This window comes from Felis catus, chromosome F1, assembly GCF_018350175.1.
Source record: "Felis catus isolate Fca126 chromosome F1, F.catus_Fca126_mat1.0, whole genome shotgun sequence".
In the NCBI taxonomy this organism is placed as follows: domain Eukaryota; kingdom Metazoa; phylum Chordata; class Mammalia; order Carnivora; family Felidae; genus Felis; species Felis catus.
The window spans coordinates 12,786,004-12,804,192 of record NC_058384.1 but is presented as its reverse complement, the minus strand read 5'-3'; the positions used below and the strand labels follow the sequence as shown (position 1 = coordinate 12,804,192).

The 18,189-nt window shown below is 36.9% G+C and overlaps 1 protein-coding gene and 2 long non-coding RNA genes across 19 annotated transcripts in view; all 3 read left to right on the top strand.

The window, feature by feature from the left end:
• SELP (selectin P) overlaps nt 1–18,189 on the top strand; it is a 1,134,746-nt gene that overhangs the window by 407,496 nt on the left and 709,061 nt on the right. The window lies entirely within an intron of this gene.
• The window catches only part of LOC102902305, a 150,157-nt gene that overhangs the window by 55,965 nt on the left and 76,003 nt on the right, over nt 1–18,189 (top strand). For all 6 annotated transcript variants that reach the window (XR_006591978.1, XR_006591977.1, XR_006591975.1 and 3 more), the window contains one exon: nt 1,520–1,632. This is a non-coding gene — a long non-coding RNA (uncharacterized LOC102902305). The remainder of the gene's footprint in view (nt 1–1,519; nt 1,633–18,189) is intronic.
• LOC123382876 lies at nt 9,918–13,587 on the top strand. The gene is made up of 2 exons (XR_006591984.1): nt 9,918–12,760; nt 13,328–13,587. It is a non-coding gene; the product is annotated as an uncharacterized LOC123382876 (long non-coding RNA).

Sequence of the window (18,189 nt, the reverse complement as noted above, 5' to 3'; positions counted from 1 at the left end):
TGCTTCAGATTCTGTGTCTCCCTCTCTCTCTGCTCCTCCCCTGCTCACAGTCTGTCTCTCTCTTTCTCAAAAATAAATAAACATTTTTTTAAAAAGCATCTAGGGGTGCCTGGGTGGCTCAGTCGGTTAAGCGTCTGACTTCAGCTCAGGTCACGAGCTCGCAGTTTGTGAGTTTGAGCCCCATGTCGGGCCCTGTGCTGACAGCTCAGAGCCTGGAGCCTGCTGCGGATTCTGTATCTCCCTCTCTCTGCCCCTCCCCTGCTTATGCACTGTCTCTCTCACTCTCAAAAATGAATAAATGTTAAAAAAAAAAAAAGCATCTGACTCTCGGTTTCTGCTCAGGTCATGATCTCTTGCAGAGCCTGCTTGGGATTCTCTCTCTCCCTCTCTCTCTGCCCCTCCCCTGCTCACTCTCCCTGTCTCTCTCAAAAATAAATACACTGTTAAAAGAATTAAAAAAAGAAGATATAGTAACTATCAATTTCATTGGACAGAAACCTTGAACTAATAAGCAATCAACTAGAATTTTTACTACTACCGTAATCTAGGAATCTGTAAAATGTGTTATGCTGATGGGAAAATGCCTTCCTGTGAAGATGCTCATTTTATGGTGTTCTCAGTCTTACCTAGTCAGGATAAAGAAGGAACTACATTGATTTTAGTATAAAACTTTCAAATAGAAAATATGATCATGTCAAATTGTCTTCATTAATCATGAGCTTAGCCTGCTATTTCCAATATGCCTTTCAAGAGTTTATGGACTTAGTACTTGAATGGTTTATAAATTTTAATACCTTATCATTCAGTTACCTTCAGTGGCTTTGGTTATTTATATTGTTCTAGTGTCTGCCATGATAAAATTCATTTTCTTCTTATATCTCTTGTGTGACTCTGAAAAGTATAGTAATTATACCTATAATGTGTATAAATGAAAAATCATGTACTCATAATCATGAGTGATGAATCATTTTTTTAATGTTTATTTTTGAGAGAGCGGGCACAAGTGGGGAAGGGCAGAGAAAGAGAGGGAGGCACAGAATCTGTGTCTCGTGGGGCTTCACGCAGGGCTCCAACCCATGAACCGTGAGATCATGACTTGAGCCAAAGTCAGAAGCTTAACCAACTGAGCCACCCAGGTGCCCCAGGTGGTGAATCATTCTTTACAACTTTATCTATGATTAAGAACTGAAGAATCCACAAGTGCTTTTAAAAAATTTATTTTATAAGTGCTTTGCTGTTTGACTCTGCACTTCCCTTGTCAGACTTGCTGTAGAACTCAGCCTATTTCACATTTGCCCCCTAAATCCACTCATTGTAAATTTAACTAGAGATTTTGTCAAGAGTGGGAGGCAGGTCTTGGGTTTTCATCGTAAACTACAAAACAATTTAAATATAACGCTTGGCTAGCAAACATCTCCAGTAGACATTTTAATTCTTCCCCAATAGTTGTTTACTTTGTTTTGGTTTGGTTTCTCCTCAAACACAAGAACAATCTTGTATTATTTTTATTTTCCTCTAGGATTTTCTGTCAGCAACTTACAGTTCCTCAATTCGTTCAAGCTTGCATTCAACAAATAGTTGAGGACCTATGGTGAGGCAGTCACTTGCCTCCTGTGAACAGGTACATTCGAGGTAATAATAATGATGATATAATAATATAATATAATAATATAATAATATAATAATAATAATGATGATGAACAAGACAAAAATCCCTGCTTTCCCTACTCTGTGTGTGGTAGGTGTCAGATGATGGTAAGTGCCATGAAGAAAAAATGCATCAGGCTGAGAAGAAAATGTGTGTGTGTGTGTGTGTGTGTGTGTGTGTGTGTGTGTGTGTGTGTGTGTGTGTGTAGATGCCAGGGAGGTCATTAAATTACATAGAGAGGCTAGGGAAGACCTCTCTGATAAGGAGACATCTGAAAGAAAGCTGAAGGACTAAGGAGAGCGAACCATGAGGAGTCAGTGGAACGATTCACGTCCCCTCTAGCTCCTGCCACGGATGTTCATAGATGAATCCTAATGGGACTCAGCAAAACAAAGCAAAGGGTCTACCAGCAACAGAACAAACCTTCCGTGGGCATTTTGGGACTCTCTTTTGTTAACTCTTCCTTGAGGTCTTGCCCTAGTTCCTAAGCGGCTAATTAACTAAAATGTATCTTCCAAACAAAAGAATCTCAGGCTAGGCTTCTCAATATGGCTAAGCTTCTAAGTAGAATTCTTACAAGTCAGATTCCAGAATAATAGGAGCCACATATTAAAATATCTCCTTCCTTTGTCTTTTAACCTAACCCAGTATTTCTTTTCTAGAAATCTTTCCCAAAAGAATGATGCAAATGTGGACAATATTAATGTGCAGAGATGAGCACTGGAATGTTATTTATAAAGTGAAAACATGAAAATCTAAACCATAAGATACTGTTTTATTAAACTAACATAGCGGGGATCAATAAGTTATTTAATGCTACAAATAATAATTGGTGACATGGTGAATTGACTATAAGTGGTAGATAGAAGTAGAGAAAATGGTATCATGCAATGCATAGAATCTTAACTATGAGTAAAATTTGGGGGCAAATTAGAAGTATTTGTAACAAAATCGAGTGGTAGGTTTATAGATGATTTTTATATATTTTTCTTTTAAAATGAATGCGGTTGAAATATAAACTACATAGAATAAGATGCACATAATTTAAGTGAAAAATTAATAAGCATTGGCAATTATATAAACCCATGTAACCATCATCCGGGCTAAGATGCACAAAATCAGCCCAAAAAGGTTCCTTGTGGCTATTTGTTGTCAACAAATCTCACGCACCTAGTGACCTGATTTCTGTCACTATAAATGACTTTCGCCTGTTCTGGGTTTCATATAATGGACTATACGGCAGTACAATAAAATGTACGTACAATAGAAGAGGATGTACTCTTGTCTCTGGCTTTCTTCACTCAGCATAATGTCACTGAAACTTCGTGTTGTTGCTCGTGTCAGTAGTTCATTCCCCTTTTATTTTTCTGGTGGAGTAGTACTCATAATCTGCTTATCCAGTTACCTCTTACTGGACCTTTAGGTTGTTTCTAGTTTGGGGTCATTATAAATAAAGCTGTTTTGAGCAGTTATATATAAGACTTTTTGTGGACATATGTTTTCAATTTTTGCTGATAAATATCTAAAAATGAAATCACTGGGCCAAATGGTAAGTGTACTGTCAGACAAACTGCTGAACAGTTTTCCAAAAGGGTGTATGCCATTTCACACTCCACCATCAGTATATGAGAGCATCCATTGCTTTTCATTCATAAAAAAGAGCGGATATTGATAGTTTAAATTTTGTCGCCATTCTAAATGCATGTGTAGCAATACTTTGTGTTCCCTTGATTAGTGATGATGTAGAAAACCTTTTCCCCTAACTGGCCATTTTTATATTTTCTTTTCCAAAAGGTATGTTCAAATTTTTTTTTACCCATTTTTGAAAATTGGGTTGTTTTCTTACATAATTGCAAGAGTGACAGATAAATATTTCTATATATATAAACTCGGCTACAAGCCAAATATATCTATTACATATTACCTGGTATAGTATTACCAGATATATGTATTACAGACACCCTCCCCCATTTGTGGTTTTCATTTTAATTTCCATGTGATGTCATTAGAAGAGCAGAAGTTGATTTTTCAGAAAATGTTGATTAAGTCAAGTTCATCTTTTTTTTTCCTATTATGGTTAGTGAAAATCTTTGTCTTCTTGATCAAACTAGCTAAGTGTTTATAATTTTCATTGATGTTTTAAAGAAGTAGCCCTTAGACTTATTTTTATCTATTGAATTTATCTTCTCAATTTTACTGATTTTTGCTCTTTATAATTTCCTTCTGTATATTTCTGTTATGCTTAATAGTATCATCTTTTTTCTACCTTCTTAACATGAAAGCTTAGATTACCAATGGCAGACATTCTTTTTTTCCAAGATAGGCATTATAGCTGTAAATTTATCTCCAAGCACTGATTTAGCTGAATCCCACAAACTTTGATATGCTTGTGTTTCCATTTTCATAGAGTTGAAATTTTATCTTACTTGCTTTCTAATTTTCTTCTTTAATTCACTGGTTATTGAGAAGTATGTTGTTTAATTTTCAAATATAGTGAACTTTCATATATCTTGTTATTAATTTCTTTTTTAATTTTCTTGAGATCAGAAGCTATATACTGTATGACTTCAGTCTTTTTAATTTTTCTAGACTTGTCTTATAGCCTAGTATGTGGTCTATCTTGGAAAATGTTCCGTTTATACTTGAAAAAAACGTCTATCCTGCCATTGTTGGTATATGTCAAATTGGTTTCAAGTTGTTTGATAGCGTTTAAACCTTACAGACTGATTTTCTGTCAACTTGTTTTATTGCTGGGAGAGCTGTGCTTTTGCATCCTATTATAATTTTGGATTTTTCTATTTCTCCTTTGATGTTTATGAGTTTTTGTTTTTGAAGCTCTGTTATTGACTGTATCCACATTTAGGAATACATCTTTTTGATGAACTTACCCCTTTATCATTATGAAATGGTCTTTAAATTTCTGCTAATATTTCTTGTTCTGAAATATACTTTGATATTCGAATAGCCACATCACCTTTCTTATGGTAGTGTTTGCCTGGTGTATCTTTCCCCATTCTTTTATTCTTAGCCTATTTCTGTCTTTATATTTAAAATGCATTTATTTTAGGAAGTATATAGTTCTGTCTTGCTTTTTTATCCAGTGTAATTTCTGCCTTTTAACTGAGACAGCAAGCTATATCTCTTTTTTTCTCTGAAGTGATTACTCAAAGGTTTACAGTGTACATCTTTAACTTCTTTTTTTGTTTTTTTTATTCATTTTTGAGAGAGACAGAGACAGTGTCAGTGGGGGAGAAGCAGAGAGAGGGAGAGAGAGAGAAAATCCCAAGCAGGCTCTGCACTCTTAGTGCAGAGCCTGACACAGGGCTTCAACTCCTGAAACCATGAGACCATGACCTGAATGGAAACTGTGCCCATATGTCTTTAACTTCTTAAGGTTTGCCTTTAAATAACATTATACTACTTCATGTGTAAAACAACATCCTTACCATGGTACATATACTTCCATTTGCTATGCCCTACACTTTATGCTAATATTGTCATAGATTGTATTGCTACATATATTATAAATCTTCAAGTACGTTGTTATTATTCTCAACAGTTGATTTTTAAAAAACAAAGTAAATGGCAAGTAAATGAAGATCTTGTATATTTATCTATGTATGCCATTTCCAGCTTTAAAAAAGGTTTTTTTTATATATATATCCAAGTTTCCATCTGGTTTCCTTTAGCCTGAAGTACATCCTTCAATATTTCTTTTAGTAGATGTTTGCTAGTGACAACTTCTCTCAGCTTTTGTTTATATTTAAAGGTTTTCATTTACCCCCATACTTGAAATTTGTTTTTTCTCAACTATCAAATTCTAGATGAACATATTTTATATTAGTCACTTCAAAGTCACTGTTCCATTGTCTCCTTGCTTTTTTATTTCTAGTGAAAAGTCATTAGTCCTTCTTATCTTTATTCCCCTGTATGTAATGGGGCTTTTTCTCTGACTGCTTAATAATGATATACTTTCCTATGGTTTTTCTTTTCCTTATTGACTATGTAGGCTTCTTGGACATATGGGTTATACCTTTTATCAAGTTTGGGAAAATTTCTGCTTTTATGTCTTCAAATAGTTTTTCCACGGGAATCCATTTATATATGTATGTTAAGGAGATGATGTTGTCCCACAAATCACTAAGTCTTCTCTTTTTCTTAAGCCATTTTTTTCTGGTGTTCTAGAATCTAAACAGTCTCTCTTGATAGGTTTTCAAGTTCACTGATCTTAATTTTTAAATTTTTTTTAGAGAGAGAGAAAGCATGAGTGGGGGAGAGGGACAGAAGGAGAGAGAGAGCGAAAATCTTAAGCAGCTCTGTCCTGAGTGTGGAGCCTGATGTGGGGATCTATCTCACGACTGAAAGATCACAACCTGAACTGATTGCACACTCAACCACCTGAGCCCCGCGGGCACTCTTCACTGATCTTTTCTTATCGAATGTCTAATCTGAGGTTATTCCCATCGAGTGAAACTCTAGAGAGGAACTTCATCTCTACAGTTCAATCTGATTCTTTTACAGGTTCTACTTTTTTTGTCCTTATGTTTTAATTTAAATTCACGATTATATTTATAAGAGCTTTTTTAATATTCTTGTCTGCTAATTCTACCATCTCCATTATTTCTACATCTGTTTCTATTGATTCATTTTTCTTTGACTTACGGGTTATATTTCCAAACCTCTTTGCTTCTCTAGGCCTTTTTTGATTGGTTGCTGGACATGGTGACTATTACTTTGATAAATCTGTGCATTTTGTTTTCTTTTTTTTAAAGGATGTTGCATTTTGTTTTGAGTGCTAGTTAGATTTAGATTGTGATTCAGCTTAATTCTTTCAGGCTTTAAACATAAAACGTTTATTTAATCGGAGAGAGGGAAAGAGAGGAAGAGAGAGAGCATGAGCAGGGGAGGGGCAGACAGAGAGGGGGAAAGAGAGAATCCCAAGCAGGCACTGCACTGTCAGTGCAGAGCCTGACGTGAGGCTTGATCTCATGAATGGTGAGATCATGACCTGAGCCAAAATCACGAGTCAGAGGCTTAACTGACTGAGCCACCCAGGTGCACCCAGCCTTTTTTTTTTTAAGCTTCTTTAGTGGAAGTCTTGAGTTAGTCTAGTCCTGCAACTAAGGTGCAATCTTTCTTGAGTCTCTACTCCATGCTGTGGGTGTTCAGAAAGGTCTCTCTCCATTCTAAAAAAATTGGAATTCAAATGTGGTCTCAAAAGTGTTTTCAGGAAGAAAGCTGAGGGATTGCAGAGCTCATTTTATTTTCCTTATTTCTTGTAGAGAGTACAGCCCTGTGTCTGAAAAAGTATTGCTTTTTATATTTCTTATATTTTGTCCAGTTTCCTAGCAGTTTATGACAGGAAGGCAAGGCAGGTACTAGTTGTTCTGTCATGGCTGGGGAAGTTTGATGTTTATATCAAACATTAAAAAAATCTTTTAAATTTTCTACAGTGAGCATGTATCACTCAGAATACATGTGTAATATTATTGTATGAATTTCCTATTGCTTCCGTAACAAGTTGCCACTAACTTAGTGACTTTAAACATGCAAATTCATTATCTTACACCTGTAGGTCACAAGTTCAGCAAGAGTCCCTCACTAGGACTAATATCAGAGGTCCCTCACAAGTCCCTCACTAGGACTAATATCACTAGTCCCTCACTAGGCTAATATCAGAATGTTGACAGGGCTGCATTCCTTTTAGAGGCTCTAGGGGAGAATCTGTTTCTCTGCCCTTTCCAGCTTTTAGAGGTTACCTGCATTCTTTGGCTTATGGCCACTTTCTCCATCATCAAATTTAGAAACACAACATCTTCAAATCTGTTTCTAACTCTGACTCTCCTGCATGCCTCTTCTACTAAAAAAGGACTAAAAAAAAAAGACCACCTGGTATAATCCAGAGTAATCTCCCCCTGTCAAGATTCTTCACATTATCACCTCTGCAAAGGTTCTTGTGCAATGTAAGGTCACATATTGTAGGTTCCAGGGATTAGGAATAGACATCTTTGGGGGACCATTATTCTGCCTACCATAATTATTAAGGTATTTGTCAGTTATTAGGGCAATAAATCATCATTCTTAGAATGTACTGCAACAAAAGTTATTCTGTTGACATATTCCACATACACCCTGAATGACATTAGGGTACCTGGGTTTTGGTAACATCCAAGCGAATTATACTATTCATTTTTCTAAGGCCATGTGAAATTGATATGCTGCTTATGTCACAGTAGATGATGCCCTGTCCACAAGGTAGGTATATTTACAGACAATTGGGATTTGTCAAATATGGCGTTAAATTATTTGGTTCCTAGTCTCCCATTTCCTCTAGATTCCCCTGATTTCTTATGACATCTCTGAACATAACTGCCAGTATTGATTTCTGCAGTTATTACCACTCCCTGAGCACTGTTACTGAATATTTTATTCTCAAGATTTGCCAAAACATTCCCCTTTGATATCTTCAGTCTATAAATGGTACCATGTTTTTCTAAATTTAGGCTTAAAACCACAGTCACTCTTGCCTAGTTTTTTATACTGATCTTTACTTTCTCCACCTAATCAATTGTCAGATTTTGTAGATTTTTTTCAAGAAATCTCTCCAAACATCTCTCACATACTTTGTCTCATTTTATTTCCCACAGCCATCACTGTATTACTTTTTTTTATTACATTTGAACTGTCACAAATGTTTTCTAATGAGTCTCCTTTATTACTATCTCCCTCCTAACCACTTTTGCTAGATGACCCTTCCCAAAGATTCATTACTATGTAAAAAAAATTTTAGATAATTCTCCCCCATGTCCATAAGGTAAATTTCTAACTCTACAGTATAATATAAAACCACACTTCCACTTTAACAGTTTAAATCCTTCATGTCTGAACTCAAATCCAACTTCCTTTTATTTTGCTTCCCTTGATTATTCCAGCTTTCAGCAGCCTCTCATCAACTTGAATGGATTTCTATAGCAGTCTTCTATAGAAATCTTTTAGTAATTTATCAAATTATGTCTTCATTTATCTGTATATAATTATATCCTTTTATGTTTTACCCTCTAACTGAATTTTCCAACTGTAGAATCCATGTTTTATAGGCCTTTGAATATTTTGTAGTATCTAATACCACTGTTAATAAACGTTTATTTGTGGGTAAAAGAGAATGGGATTTAGGGTTACGTTTTTCCAGGTTTTCTTTTCTTTTTTTTTTTTTTTTTGGTTGGCGGGGGTGGGGAGATAGAGAATGTGGGTGGTTTTTAAAATACTTCTTTAGAAAAAACTTTCATTGTGTCCTTTTAAGCATTCTGTAGGGTTAGGTTAGATACCTCCTCTAGAGCAACTCTGTGATTCCATAAAGCAGTGAAATTCCAGATGAACAGAGCCAGGTCTCCTTATTGCTACATCTGTGTTCTTTCTACTCTATTCTCCAGCCTCTCAGAATTTGACTCAATATTTCTTATTTTATTTAAAAAAAAATTTAGGTCTCCATGCAACCACCTTAGTAACCACACAGACCATGTTAATCATTTTTCTCTGAAACTGACCTCACTCTTTTGGTTCTCTGTTGGCAGAATAATCTTCCTATAGCTCATGAATCAAATCTACTTTGTTTTTACAGCAGAACCTAAAAGACTCCTTGCTTCCTTTACTATACTGTCTTGTATTCCCTGTTCCTCTGTTTCAGTTCACTCTTTTGTACAATGTAAAAAATATGAAGTCGACTTGGATTGTTTTAAAATTGTCCCAAATATCTCCAGGGTTGACTCACTGTTAAACCTCATGGAAACCCTAGTTTGTTTGGCTGAACCCAGGGCTGGGATTTGGGGAGTTATGATAATTATGGCTCATCTTAGGATCCCAGGCCAAGTATTTCCTTTTTCTTTGCTTTGTTGCTCCATCAGCAAAAGGTAAAATCTATTGTGTGTAACCAGAAAGTTAATTGGTGTGTAGTAAAACTTGCATGTAGTTTGTGACTGTGAGGTTATATATAAAAGCTAAATATAGCCATCCCAACTGCTGCTGGGGAATAGAATTTTTAGGTCTTTCTCCCAGGGGGCCCAGCAATGACCGTATTTCCCGGATCCATTTTCCACACCAAATCATGTAGCACATTTCTTTTTTTTTTTTTTTAATTTTTTTTAATTAGTTTTCTTTATTTTTGAGAGGCAGAGAGAGACAGAGCATGTGTGGGGCAGGGGGGCAGAGAGAGAGGGAGACACAGAATCAGAAGCAGGCTCCAGGCTCTGAGCTGTCAGCACAGAGCCCGATGCGGGGCCCGAACTCACAAACCATGAGATCATGACCTGAGCCGAAGTCGGACGCTCAACCGACTGAGCCACCCAGTCGCCCCTCATGTAGCACATTTCTAAATGATACGTCTGAGTTATTTCAATATCTCGAAAACATTAACGACGATGATCATGAAAATGGCGGTTACCATTTGTTGAGCCTTTGGAACGTACCAGATTCTGGATCAAACTTTATGAAACTCTTGTGAGGTGTGTATTCTTATCTCTCTTTTGCAGAAAAACAAAAATAACCAAGGTCCAGTCAGTCTAAATGGCTTGCTTGAAGTCACAGAACTAGGGAGGGACAAATCCTCATCTCTCTGACCCAGGCCTGAGCTCATACCCAGCATGCCACATCATTTCCACTGACCAAGGCGCTGGACATACAGCAGAGAGCTGTGAAGTAGGAGCTCTGCTTGTTCTTTATGACAGTTTGATTCATTTTATAGTCACTAACTTGACCTTGTTATGCAAAGGGTATTTTAAGAGAAAGTAAGCTACAAAATAACCACAGGTTTCCGCTTACTTATAATTTGGTTTAAGTATTTGATCCTGTGCTCTTTTTGCTACTTATCTTTTCCTTCCTTCCTTCCTTCCTTCCTTCCTTCCTTCCTTCCTTCCTTCCCTCCCTCCCTCCCTTTCTTTTTCTTTCTTTCTTTCTTTCTTTCTTTCTTTCTTTCTTTCTTTCTTTCTTTCTTAATTTCTGTAATGGCTTTGGGCTTCAACTCAATACAAGAAGGATTTATTAAATTGCTCTCTATTTCCAACACTTATCCTCCAAGTGTCCATTATATTGTAGCAATATTTTAGAAGTGTTTAAGGCAAACTTCTAGCTATCTTAACATGTCATCTAATTTGAGATAATAGTAATACTTTATTTATTGAGCAATTTGTTACTAATTCAGAACTTCTCTGGGATGCCTGGGTGGCTCAGTCAATTGAGTGTCGACTCATGATTTTGGCTCAGATCATGATCCCAGGGTTGTGGGATCAAACCCTGTGATAAATATTCACTACAGATTCATCAGCCTCTTCTCTTGTTGAGGTGTCCAGGCTTTTGGCCCTTATTAGATCCTACCAATCCATTCATTCATTCTACAACTAAACACTGGGCACAGAAGTGAACAAAACAGCTAAAATCCTCAATTTCATGGAGTTTATCCATTGCATACATTCAAGCCATGCTCAACAATCTTTACATACTCCTGGGGTTGGGTAGAGTTTTTCCTCTGGCCACAGAACTTGAGATTTGGTAAAAACACTCAGCCGGAGACTTTAGGTTAACTATCCTACAAATATTTTTAGTTTGTTACTCTTTTGGTCTTATTAGTCTAGATGTATTTCCCCTTGGATAATCTTCGTTCATATACATTTTTTTTTTGCTTTTCCTTTTATTTTCTTGAATAACTTCAGCACCCCATCACTGATTCCTTCCCCATCCCATGCTTTAATATTCTTAAGAGCCCTGTCAGGCTTCATCTTATAGATAACAAAATTAAGCCTCAAAAAAAATTAAATAACTTCCTCAAGTCCACACAGGTAGTCAGTGGTAGATCTGGGATTTTGATTCAGATATACTGATTCCAAAAGTTGTATTACGCAACACAATTTTATTCTTGCACTCTATAAAACATCATCCATGCATTTACAATTAAGTATTTAATCACATGGAACTATGACTTCTCTGAGATAGTCCTGGACTCTCGGCACAATCTAAGCTCTAGTGGGTAACATGTGAATGATAAAAACCTATGTTGTTCCTGGTACTATTTTCAGCTTATGATGCTTCTGATCCATTGCAAAATTTAATGTTTCTGATACCATTCAGTTCCAGAGGGAAATAAACCATTTTCATTAGGAAATTCTTTGGTCTTCCTTTCAACTCTTCCTACTCTGCACCACTCCCCCAAATCAGGCAGCAGAAACTTTGTTCTGTATATATCCCTGAAACTTCTGAATGAAATTTTGCAATTTTTGAACAAAAGCACTACCTCTTTTGATAGTTGTTTAGAACTTACATATTTTTCCAGTACTACCTGAATTGAGGGTAGTGCGATTTGAAAGGGGCCCTGTGGAAGCAGAATGAGTGCTCTTTGGAGAAATACTCAGGGCCACAAAGCACATGGAAACAGTCCATGGCTAGGAGCCTGACACCCAAGCCCAAAACAGAACCACAAAAACAAAGAGTGGGGAACAGTATGGTACAGTGGAAAGAGCAGTACGTGAGAATCAAGTTACCTGTTTTACCTTAGCAAAGTGACCCCGTTTTTCTGGGCCTGAAGTTTCCTAATTTATGAAATTCGGCATATTACACTAGATAGTGACGAAACTTCAGAATTACAAGGAGCTTCTTAAAAAACAGATTACCCGTCCCCACCCAGAGATTCTGGTTTAGAAGGCCTGAGATTAGATTGGAAATCTCTGTATTTTAACCAGTTGCCCAAGTAATTCTATTGCAGACTTCTGCAGACAGAAAAGAGATTGCATGGGAACCACACATGATATTCTGTGCCTCACTGCTTCAGTGGACTTTTGGTGTGATTCCATTGGATCTATTTTTTCCCCCTTGCTACTTCCTCGTCACAAGAAGAGCAGTGCTGGTATCCCAGCTGCAAGCCTCTCGTTTAGGATTCTTGCTGCAGCCAGCAGTGTCCTTGGAGTCTAGTTCAAAGCTGGAGAGAATGCGCTATGGAGCCGGGAGCCATTGGTAGAGGGGCTGGCCTGAAGGAAGTGAAGTGTTTCAGCCAGAATGTACTGACGCACGACCAGGAAACCACAAGACTGGTGAAAACCTCTCCAAGCTTGAGCCCTGTGATCAAAAGAGGTACAGGAAGCAGCTCTGCCAAGAGTCCTTACTGCTGCTGGCTACGGCCCTGAGCTTCTGAGGCCTTCTGAGCCAACTCCCTGAGCAGATGCTGTCACCCAAGGAGCCATTACTAAAACATTTTCTGCTTTGCTCTGAGGTGGCCCCACTGGTGGGTGGGAGCGAGTTGCTGTCCCTTTTTCTCTTCCTCGCTTCTTTCTTTCGACAGAGGTGACCATCTGATTGTTCACTCTGATTTTGCAGAAGTCATAGGTTACTGGTTTTTTAACCTTTGCCAACCAATGGTTGTTTGGTGCTCAGAACCTGTATACAAAAACTAAATCCTCAAACTCTTACTAATACCTAGAGCACCTGATCAGCAAATATCAATAGCTTGGACTTCAGTGAGAGTGAACGTCCCTTATTTATTGCATCGTAACTATTACTTCTTCTCCCAGGCTAATTAGTATGTGTGTGTGTGTGTGTGTGTGTGTGTGTGTGTGTGTGTGTGTGTGTAGATACAGATCATGTCTAGATTCAAGGTTAAAATAATTGTGTTCCTGTGATTCTTTTCCTTTCCTTGGCCAGAGTAACTGCCAGTTGCCATGTAATAAATCACATCATCATATAGCAGATCCAATTAATAGCTGAGACCTGCAAAATAACTGAACCATGTCGTCAGAGCTAAATGGCGGAGAAATTGGACTGACCATGAACACATCACATTGATTGCTTAGTAGTGGGGTATTTTTCCTGGAAAGACAACAGAATAAATCTGAACTATTGATCCTGTCATGGGTACAGGCTCCCTTGTAGAGGAAAATAAAGCAAGTGTGATGAATTTTTCATTTGGCCTTCTGCCTGCCTGCTTGCTTGCTTTTTGCCTTGTACGGCCTGCCTGCATTTTTATTCTATAAACCCTGACTAAATGGTCCAACAACATTGCCCACGTGGCAGAAAATCTGCAATCTTAACCTATTTGTTACCAAAATTTCAGCAAGTATGAGGAGGCCATTCTGAGAGGATGCCTTGGATCTTAGCTTAGCTTTCAATCATTTTAGGAAACATGAAAAATTCAGTGACAAGAGGCCATACGCCATCTGCAAAGACGTCAGGGGCCAACACTCAGGCAACTGGACACACAAACTAGGCGGTGACAATCAAGTGTTTTCTGAGGTATTTATTCCTCCCCTGGTACCATTATGTAAAATAGAAACTGCAGACACATTGTGCTGCGTGCCTTTTGAGACATGCCTTTTTTGGGGAAGCACGAACTTTGTATACTGCTGACACCAAATATTTGAAAATAAAACTTTTTTTTTTTCCCCTCGCTCTGTCTCCCTCCTCCGCTTTTGGCTCAGCGTATCCTACCAAAACACGCTTCATAAGACTTCTTTATAGAAAGAATGTTTCAAAAATATAATATTTCCATCTGTTATTTCAATAATACATGCCCTGGGACTCTCTTTATGAACCATTTTCCTTTCTTTGCTCTCATTTAGATGTATAAATATTTGATTCAAAAGCCCTGAGGAATAGTCAGCCAATCAGGTCACAGAACTGTGCACATTCCTAACCCTATAATTTTGTCTGTAGCAGGCGCCTCCCGCTGTGGAACTAACTGCTAAGGGATTACAGCAATGTAATCCTCAGACTGTTCCATCTCAAGGTTACTCTCCAGTGGAGAGAAGGAAGCAGTTTTAATTTTGATAAAATAAACTTTATTTTGTAACGTTATTATTTGTTTTTCTTTCTCTTTTCAACACTTCATAATAGACGTGGCTGGTAATTTGAAGTGAGCCTCCCTGGTTGAGGCGCCCTAGGCCACCCCGTATTCCTGTAGCTTCTTAAAGAGATAGCCACACAGCATTTGGTCCTGTCACTCCGACATACAGAACTCGAGCTTTTTGAGCCTTTTCCCTCCCTCAGCTGAACCATATGCTGGCTTCTATTAAACATGCCCAAATGGTGTTTTACGAACGGGTGGCAACAGAAGATGCAGAAACACTGTTATGCCACCCACATATGTTGGAAATGTCACACCTTGGGCACAATTTTAAGTTACTCTTCTGTTTGTTAGACTTTCCTCACCAGAGCTCTACTTCAGCAATTATTGAAGCATTACAACATGAATTTCATGGGAACTCCCTCTTTGATATAAACTCAAACATGTTGCTAGGAATAAAAGATCTTTATGGATGAAATTTAATATATTTTGAACCAAGCTCAAAGAGATTTTTTGCCGTGTGTGAAGAATAAAATAAAAATTCCTTTTATAAATTTTATGACTGGATGATGGGTGGGGAAAAGTATTTTCCAGGATACAAATATTTTCCTGATACTTCTTAAATTAAAAAAACCCACAAAGTTAAAGATACACACATAAAATTAAGACTAATTATTAGCATGTAAATAGCTAGATTTTTCTGGAGACGATAGGGCAAAAATGTGGCAGTGCTTTAAAATGTCTACAACTCTGACCAAGAAATTATGCCTTCAGAAGTCTACTCAGGAAATAATCAAGAAATCATGACACAAAAGTATACATCCAAAGATGTTTATCATTGCATTATTTGAAAGAGTAGGCTATGTGAAGAGTTTAAATTTAAAAGTCCATTAGCAGTCTGAATAACAAATCACATATATTTAATGTTCCTTTAAGAAGATCATTTCCAGGGGCGCCCGAGTGGCTCAGTCAGTTAAGCATCCGACTTTGACTTCGGCTCAGATCATGATCTCGTGGTTTGTGAGTTCGAGCCCCACATCAGGCTCTGTGCTATCAGTTCAGAGCCTGAAGCTTGCTTCTGCTTCTGTGTCTCCCTCTTTCTCTGCCCCTCCCCCACTCATGCTCTCTCAAAAAATGAATAAATGTTAAAAAAATAAATAATATATTAAAAAGACCATTTCCCAAGTATTATTCCTAAGTATTAATTTGAAGGTTGTCATTGTTTAGTGTTCATGAGTTAAACACTGTCAAAAAAGTGTTCAGTTCAATCCAGATATAACATGTTAGGGTGATATTCTTTAGAGGAGTAGTTAACTTTCACTTCCAGTCATGCCAGAATAGTTTGTATCTGATCAACATTTCAACAATAATTTGAACAGTGGGATGAACTTAAAAATGTTTGATGACACTGGGACTAGAAATTGAGGGTTTGAGATCTTCAAATAATAGACATGGGCCTAATATTTGGTGCGGTTTTCCCATTAAGATATTTCCCAATTCAGAAGCAGCCAAAAAATTAAGAAACTGAGGGAAGCTTTTGCAGGTTTATGGGACTGAAGGGACAAAAATTAGATATTGGAGTCTGTGAAGGTGTTAAGGATCTGGTAAATAACCAAGCTTTCAGTTGGGACCCTTAAAGGGCTACAAACCTGGAGTAAAAATGAACAGCATCAGCCCCTATAGAGACTAACACCCTAAAGTCAGTCTAATCCCAGATTAGAGTGAAGTGATCTGCTTAGGCTAGTGTTCCACTAGAAGCAAAGTAAATGCTCTAGGCAGGGAAATAACATCATTAAAAGCTTCACACTATCTTTAAAATATTATACACAATCTAGTATTACATAAAATATAATCAGATATTCCAATAGGCAAGACCAAATGAGTAAAAGTGCAGAGAAAAAACAATACTCAGAGAAAAAAAAGTGAAAAAGACCTATAGGAAAACCACTTATTCGAGTTATCAGAACTGGACTTTTAAATTGCTATGATTAATATTTTCAAGAAAACGGAGGAACGGTGAAAAGTTTCAGCAGAGAACTGGAGTCTGTAAATGTAACTGAATTGAAATCTTAAAATAAAACCCACAATAACGGAGTTTAAAAATTGGTAGAGTTTCAAAGCAGATTTAGATAGCATTTTAAAATAGAATTAATAAATTGGAAGATAAGTGAGCAAAAAAAGCCTGGAGAAAATATAGAAAGACAAAGGAAAATACAGATTAGAAGAGTCATATAGCACATAGTAAGAAAGTCTAACAAATGTGTAATTGCAGTCCTAGATAAGAAGAAAGAGCGTGTGGAGTATAAGCAATATTTGAAGAAATAATGGCTGGTAATTTCCCCAAACTGTTGAAAAACATCAAGCCATAGATTAGAGAAGTACTGTGCATGCCAGGTAGGAAAATATGCAGAGAAGCACGCCAGGGAAAATCATAATAAAACAACTAAAAGCCAAAAGAAGAGAATTTTTAAAAGCAATCAGATAAAAGATTTCAATTTCAAAAAGAAACAATAGCAACTTCTCAGGAGAGACGATGGAAAGCAGTAGATAGTGGAAACCATATTCAAATAGCCGAGAGAGAGAATTTCCTACCTCAAGTTTTGTACCTGGTAAAATTATCTTTCAAAATTAAGGGAAAATAAAGACATTTCTAAGCAATGAAATACTGAGTCTTCATTATTGGCAGAAGTTCACTAAAGGTAATTCTAATGGGAATTCTTCAGGCAGAAGAAAAATGATCCTAGATGGAAGCATGGAAATGCAGGAAGAAATAAAGTTAAAATGGAATAAAAAGAAATGGAAAGATTTAAATAAATTTTAAGAATAATGATGATGATGATGTCTCCTGAGGTTAAGGGATACATATAAATCAAAACACATGACATTAAAAGCACAAAGAATGGACAGAGGCAAAGTAGTTAAAGTTCTAAAGTACTTGCATTTGGGGGCACCTGAGTGGTTCAGTCAGTTAAACATCCAACTCTTGGTTTGGCTCAGGTCATGATCTCATGGTTCGTAGGATGGAGTGCTGCTCCAGTTGAGCCATGCTGATAGTGCAGAGCCTGCTTGGGATTCTCTCTCTCCCTCTCTTTCTGCCCCTCCCCTGCATTCTCTCTCTCTCTCTCTTTCTCCCTCCCTCAAAAATAAATAAAGATAAGAAAGAAAGAGAAAGAAAGAAAGAAAGAAAGAAAGAAAGAAAGAAAGAAAGAGAAAAAGAAAGAAGGAAAGAAAGAGAAAAAGAAAGAAGGAAAGAAAGAAGGAAAGAAAGAAAGAAATACTTGTGTTTGTGGGAAATAACAAAAGTGTTCATTTGTATCAGTCTTGACATAGCCTAGTACCAGAGTAACCACTAAAAATAATGGAAACATGTATAACTAATAACAACAAAAAGAAAACAATAAAACGGTAGGTTTAAACTCAAGTGTACCACTAATTGCATTAAATATAAATGGACTAAATAGTCTATTTAAAAGACTAAAATAATCAGATTTGTATTAAAAGCACACACAACTGCATGCTGCTTTTAAGAGGCACACATTAAATATACAAAGGATTAAAAATAATCCAAAGATATATATCATGCAAGTTACTTTATATGTATCATTAAGTTTTCTCTTTACTTGAAAGAGATCAGAAGTAAAAGTTATACATAATACTTTGTGTGGTTTGTGGTGTGGTTAACGCAAGAGAGAAAAGTTTAAATTGCAGTCAGTGGGTATTAATT